Source organism: Octopus bimaculoides, chromosome 6, assembly GCF_046866305.1.
Source record: "Octopus bimaculoides isolate indiv1 chromosome 6, ASM4686630v1, whole genome shotgun sequence".
Classification (NCBI taxonomy): domain Eukaryota; kingdom Metazoa; phylum Mollusca; class Cephalopoda; order Octopoda; family Octopodidae; genus Octopus; species Octopus bimaculoides.
In genome coordinates, this window is record NC_142933.1 from 107,310,625 (window position 1) to 107,318,124 (window position 7,500).

The 7,500-nt window shown below is 35.0% G+C and overlaps 1 protein-coding gene and 1 long non-coding RNA gene across 3 annotated transcripts in view; one reads left to right on the forward strand and one right to left on the reverse strand.

The window, feature by feature from the left end:
- Nucleotides 1-7,500, forward strand: part of LOC149135358 (uncharacterized) — an 81,317-nt gene that overhangs the window by 35,975 nt on the left and 37,842 nt on the right. The gene's annotated exons all lie outside the window — the stretch shown is intronic.
- The window catches only part of LOC106876457 (uncharacterized), a 36,669-nt gene that overhangs the window by 27,061 nt on the left and 2,108 nt on the right, over nt 1-7,500 (reverse strand). Inside the window, exon 1 of the transcript XR_016242386.1 lies at nt 6,289-7,500. This exon is cut by the window's right edge and continues 2,108 nt beyond it. The gene's annotated coding sequence lies outside the window, so the exon portion shown is untranslated. The remainder of the gene's footprint in view (nt 1-6,288) is intronic.

Sequence of the window (7,500 nt, forward strand, 5' to 3'; positions counted from 1 at the left end):
CCATGCATTTCCCCGAAGAAAAGATTACATTCTTATCAACATCACCTATAACTATGGAAGGTATAATTTGTAATCTTCGAAACATATGTTGGAAATAAAAGTATTCAGTTAAAATATGCGTTTTACTCCATTTACTAAATTTATATATACGCAAGTACCCAAAATAACAAGGAGTTTCTACTTCATAAACAGGAGTTACACCACAGTCATTTTGTGATCTTTGTTACCCTGGTATCTATTAACCAATTTATTTTGTCCGAGTTAATTATTAACTAGGAGAAAATAAATACATATAATAAAATATATTGTTATGTATATATATATATATATATATATATATATATATATATATATATATATATATATATATATATATATATATATACTATACATTTTATAATTATATACATAATTATAACAAGGGCTTGCCTTGTGCCTCACCGCGCACTGAAAAATAGACGTCAAAAGACACTATTGCTACCATAAATTCTCCGAAAATTATTATTATTATTATTATCATCATCATCATCATCATCATCATTATTATTATTATTATTATTATTATCATTATCATCATCATCATCATCATCATCATCATCATTATTATTATTATTAGTATTATTATTATTATTACTATATATTTATTTATTTTCCGAATTTGTAAAAAGAAAAAAAAAATGTAAATATTTTCTCACGAAAAAGTGTCTGATCTATGGGAGATTTGGATCTTTTTTAAAACGGGGGCCACATTTTTCATTAATGTTTTACGTAGTGTTTTTGCTACCGAAAGACTTTCAAACTTCGTATACTTATCTATTTTGTGTTATAGAACAGAAAAATATTTTTGTATTCGAATTTATTTCATGTAAAGAATTGTCTTATTTCGATAATTTCAACCAATCACTGACAAGTATTCAGTTGTTTACATTTACTCCTTTGGCTGATTAAGCCATAGCTTCGTTTTATTTGCTTTTTTCATTTTAAATTTGCTTTTTTCATTTTCTTTTTTTTTCTTCGTTTTATTTGCTTTTTTCTTTTTAAATTTGCTGTTTTACCCTAACCCTAACCCTAACCCTAACCCTATCACCGATAGAATTGTTTCAGAATCGTTTGTTTATGTAGTCGGCACTTAATGTATATCGGCTGAATGGACGTCAGTGATTGGTTGAAATTACAGAAATACGACAACTTTAACATGGAATAAGTTAGGGATTTCTTTTTTTTTAAAGAAGACTAAGAGAAAAAGATGTTTTATATGACACATTCTACCAGTGTTCCAAGTTTCAAAGTGTTTCGTTAATGAAAAATGTGGCCCCCGTTTTAAAAAAGATCCGGAGATTTGGTTGTTGTTTCGAGGACACCTTAACACACACACACACACACACACACACACACACACACACATACTTTTAAGGGACAGGAAATTGACCCCATTCAACGAAAATTTGATCGTTTACGAAAAATAAACGGAAGTTAATGTAGTATGTGTGTGTGACGTGCTGTTGTTAGTGAGTTAACTTAATGTGAAGAAGCAGGAAACAACTGGTCAGCACCGTTGCTAGAAATGGCAGCCAAATGACATCAGACATACTCTCAAGCAATTATATATATATATATATATATATATATATATATATATATATATAGGCATAACTACAGATGTGTACCCACGGATTTTGTTGCATCATAAATAGCAGAAAAGTGGATACTTGTAAACGAAATATTCAACAAATCTCGCGTACTGTAGATTCAGAGCACATAGGGATTTTTGGTAAAGAAGTTTCCGTGTGGGTGGGGAGAGGAGTTTCGGAAAATTCACATGACCCGACTTTTTTCTCTCATAACTTTCAAGAAAATGAGTATCTTTTTACGAAAGTTTATACAAAATAGCTTTGAAACTGCATAGATTGCGATTATAGCGATTTGTGGGGAAAAGTTTTTCCGAGGGTTTGGAGAAAGGAGTGTCGGAAAAATGGAGATTCGAATGAAGAAGACCACATAAGTTGGAATTTTTCCGTTTTCATAGTAATTTTTTCCATTGTTTTAATTCTTTTTTCACCACAGCCTCGCCTCAAAATGATGTGGGCGTTGGGGTGGGGGGCATCTCTTTATGAAAAGATGCTTTGAAAATTTTTGATCGTTTTTTTCACTCCTCACCATCCCACGCCGGACCGATTTTGGCCAATTTTGTGGCACTTAAAAACTGTGGGAGGAGCCGTTTCGGTGAAAATTAAAAAAAAAAAAAATAAAAATAGAAATGTAAATATTTCAGAGAAAAAGATGTGCGATACAAGGAAGATTTGGCTGTTGTTTCTAGCACATCCAAAAACCACTCTCCTCGTATTCACTCTCACATGTATTGATGGTTTTTTTATAATATATTCTTCCCGCAAGGTGGCGATCTGATAGAATCGTTAGCACTCCGGGCGACGCGCTTGGCCGTATATCGTCTGTCTAAGTTCAAATTCCGCCAAAGTTGACTTTGCCTTTTATCCTTTCGGGGTCGATAAATTAAGTACTTGTTACATAATGGGGTCGATCTAAAATGCTGACCCCCTGCCCCAAAATTTCAGGCCTTATGCCTAGAGTAGAAAAGGATATTTTCCTCCCACGCAACACATTTTATGGAATGATGATGCCAAAGTAACATACGCCTAATGCTTTAGTGAGATAGATGGAAAAAAAATAAGAAAATAATAATTAAAATTTCTACCCCAACCTCAATCAAGCGAGGCCGTGTGTAAGAATAAATATTTTCTACTAGAAAAGTATGCTATTAAAAAGAAATTATCTTTTTACATACCTCTTATTTAAAAAAAAATCATAGGCGTAGGAGTGACTGTGTGGTAAGTAGCTTGCTTACCAACCACATGGTTCAGGGTTCAGTCCCACTGGGAAAATGTCTTCTACTATAGCCTCGGGCCGACCAAATCCTTGTGAGTGGATTTGGTAGACGGAAACTGAAAGAAGCCCGTCGTATATATATATATATATATATATATATATATATATATATATATATATATAGATATCAATGCATGCGAGATTGAGAAAGAAACGGGGAGGGTTGTCTTCGGATGTGTTAGAAACAACAGCCAAATCTCCCGTAAATAGGACACTTTTTGCTCTGAAAATATCTATAATTTTTTTTTTTACTCTAAAGGTTTCTCCCATAGCTTTTAAGTGCAGAAAAAAGGGGAAAAAATGGGTAAAACCTGTCTGGTGATGGGGGAGTAAAAAATATACAAAACTTTACAAAATTTTTGAATGAAATCTCATCAGCTTTTACCCGGCCAAAACCGAGTACTTTTTCTAGTGTGTGTGTCTCTTGGTGTGTGTACATACATACATACATACATACATACATACATACATACACACATACATACATACATACACATACATACATATATACATATATATATATATATATATATATATATATATATATATATATATATATATATATAAACAAATAGTAAATGAGTATATGCATATATACGTACAGGTATGTGCATACCGACATCCACCTGTATGTATAGGTGCATATCTGTGTACAGGACATTGCAAACAAAACGTAGACGAGAAAACACGCAAGCCACATAGAGAACATTCTTCTTCATCAGCTACCACCGTTTTAACACCGGCGTTTCGAAGAACTGGGCAGGACGCATCGTTAAAACGGCTCTTCCCATGGACCGCAAATTAAATTTGTATACACAAATTAAATCTTGACATGGAGGAATGTAGTGGCGGACAAAAAACAAGACAGGAAAACAAACAGAAAAGGCTTTACGGCCAGACGAGAAAAATTATGTGTGTATGAACGCTGTGAGGCACGAACTTGAAAGTAGGGACGAAGTAGTTCGCGTGTTTGCTCGGCGATAGCCAAGGAAGAAAAGGATTAATGACCGGAAGCATGTGACCATGCCGGTGTAAGGGGAAGAGAGAGAGAGTGGTAGAGGGAGAAACAAAGGGAGGAAGTAGAAGAATAGGTGAGCAACGAGAGGAAAAGAGAAAGAGAGGAAGTACGAGGGGGAAAAAGAGATACGTAGTAGTAACAGAGGAAGAACGAGAGGGGTAAAGCGAGATACGTAGTAGTAAAGAGAAAGAACGAGAGGGGGATATATATAGATATATAAATCTAAAGTTAGAGGATGGGTTAAATAAAATCCAGGCAACATATGTTTCATTGTTTGCAGAACTTCGGATGTTGTAATTACCCAAACGAGGAGCTCTTGCCGTGCTGGAGCTCACCAAACAGAAGCTTCTTGGGTATTCTGTAGTCTGGCATGCGGGCTACATCACCAGCCCAGCGAAGCTGAGTTCTCATACACACACACACACACACACACACACACACACACTAACAACGATGACAACTGAAACCACGGGTTTATTGAAAATATCGACGAACGGAACCAGAGATGAAAAGAAATGTTTAATGAGACAACAAATAAACAAGGAAAACATGTTTATTAAGTGACTGATTATGAATTTGATTAAATGTCTATAAACAAAGAGACAGCAGGGGGCGTTGTGTGGTAGAAGCTTGATTCCCAACCACACGATTCCGGGTTCAGTTCCACCTTGGTTCAGTGGATTTGGTAGATGGAAACTGAAAGAAGCCCGTCGTACATATACACACACATAAATATAACTTGAGAACCGTAACTTTGCGGTTCGTCAAAAGAAGGCGTTAGAATAAGTACAAGGCCTACAAAAAATAAGCGCTGGGGTCGATTCCATTCACTAAAGGCGGTACTCCAGCATGGCCTCAGTCAAATGACTGAAACGAGTAAAAGAATAAAAGAAAAGAATATATATATATATATATATATATATATATATATATATGTATATTTGTGTGTGTTTGTCCCCAATGCTTGAAAAATGGTGCTGGTATGTTTACGTCATTGTAACATAGCAGTTCGGCAAAAAACAGTCCAATACAGTATGTACTAGGCTTGGAAAAAAATTGTAATAAGTACAGGAATTGATACATACGACTAAAATTTTAAGGCGGCGCCCCAGCATGGCCGCAGTCAAAATGACTGAAACAAGTAAAAGATAAAGATAAAGAGAAGGTAACAGGATTTATCGTAGCAGAGGTTTAATAGGCAAGAGAGGGAGAGAGAGAGAGAGAGAGAAAGAGAGAGAGAGAGAAAGAGAGAGAGAGGAAGAGAGAGAGATGGGAGAGGGAGAGAGAGAGAAGAAAGATAGAGAGAAGGAGAAATTGGTAGAGGGGAAAGACGTGTGTGTGTACACACACACACACACACACACATATATATATATATATAAATATACCGTAAATCCTCGAGTATAATCCGTACTTTTTTCCCAAAATTTAAAGGTCAAAATTTCTAGTGTGTACTATATACGAGGTTAAAAATGCAAATATTTTCTAAGCAAAATGTTATAAGTGATAAATATATAAAGGCAAAATATTTATTTTTCACTGACGTTATTACTTTTGTTTCTTTATTTTCTGCAAAGTGCACAAAAAAGCTATATGCTTGCATTATGTTATATATACAATAATAATAAAGGACGTTACCGTATATACGTTTACAAACCAGAGACGTTATATAGACCTCCTTGACTCAGGTTAGAGAAGGGATGCGTATTATACACAAGGTTTAGGTTTTTCAGAGGTGCAGCACCCTAAAAATCCCCTGCGTATTATACTGAAGGGCGGACTATACTCGAAGATTTACGGTATATATATATATATATATATATATATATATATATATATATATATATATATATATATATATATATATATATATATATATATAAGGATAAGATCGATATTTAAATACCGATTTTATCAAGTGGCCAGCATGGGAATAAAAAACCATCAAAGTTAATAATAATTTAAAATTATATATATATATATATATATATATATATATATATATATATATATATATATATATAAAAATGCACTTATTTTTAAAAAAATATTTATTTACTTAACCGGTTTCACTTTTTTAGAAAAAGATTATCAAAAGTCTTTGAGAATAATAAAAAATGTTAAAAAACAGTTTGAGTATTAAAATGCATATATACATTCTTTGATGATAAAATATATTTAAAGTATAAAGCTTTGTATGAACTTTGTAGTGTTACATACTGATTGTCACACATTCTCTGATATTAAGGTGAAATTGTTAAAAACAGTGTTAAAAACAGTGTGTGAAAATACACATATGGAAAAATACATATACATATTCTTATACATATTCTTTGACAATCGAATAAAATTGAGAAGGAACTGACCTGGCCTTTTTCTCTTGTGTATATTGAAGGAATGTTTTACTGTCTTAAGAGACAGTATGACTGGCTAGCTGGGGTGGGAGGGAAGAAGAGTTAAAGAAGATTTTTTAATTTTTGGTTGGTCTGTGACAGTCTGTCATGGTTCACTGGTTTTTGGGACTTGTTTTGTGCACATCTCTATGTGTGTGTATATATGTGTGTTTGTGTCCGTGTGTGTGGGTGTGTGTGTGTGTGTGTGTGTGTGTGTGTGCCGTTTTTATTGGTCCCAGAGTTTATTGTGGAATGTGTATATGAGTGTGTGTTTGAGTGTTTTTTGTGCCGGTGGGGATGTTAGGTGTGTGTACGTGAGACTGTGCGTATATCTCTTTGTCTGAGTGTGTATGTGTTGTTTTGATCGTCCTTGTGGTGTGTGTGTGTGAGTGAGCAACCGTATGTATGTGTGACGGTGTGTACGTATGTGTGCGTATGTGTGTGTATGTATGTGTGCATCTGTGTGTGTGCGTGGGAGTGTTTTGTGTGAGTGTGGGAGTGTGTGTGTGTCTCTCTGTCTGAGTGGGTGTGTTGTTTTAAATACCTTGTGGTGTGTGTGTGTGTGTGTGTCTGTGTGTGTGTAAGCAAACGTATGTGTGTGATGGTTCATATGTATGTGTATGTCTATGTCTGTATGTGTGCGTGTGTGGCATGTGTATATGAGTATGTGTGTTTTTTTTTTATCTATGGTAGGATGGTGTGTGTATGTGTGTGCACGTTTGTGTGAGTGTGTATGTGTGTGATTAATATTTGTTAGGGTGTTGTGTGTGCGCATGTGCGTGTATGTGTATATGTGTTTGTTCGTGTGTGTGCTTGAGTGCGTTTGTGAGTGCGTGTGTATGTGTGTTTGTGTGTTTTTTGTGTCGGTGGGGATGTTAGGTGTGTGTACGTGAGACTGTGCGTATATCTATTTTTCTGAGTATGTATGTGTTGTTGTCCTTGTGATGTGTGTGTGAGAGAGAGAGCGCAACCGTATGTATGTGTGAGGGTGTGTACATATGTGTGCGTCTGTGTGTGTATGTATGTGTATGTCTGTATGTGTACGTATGTTTATTTGTGTTGTGTGTTGGTGGGGGTGTTATATGTGTGTACGTGAGTTTGTGTGTGTCTCTAAGTATGTTTGCGTTTGAGTTGTCATTGTGGTGCGTGTGTGTGTGAGGGAGCAACTGTATGTGTGTGCATGAG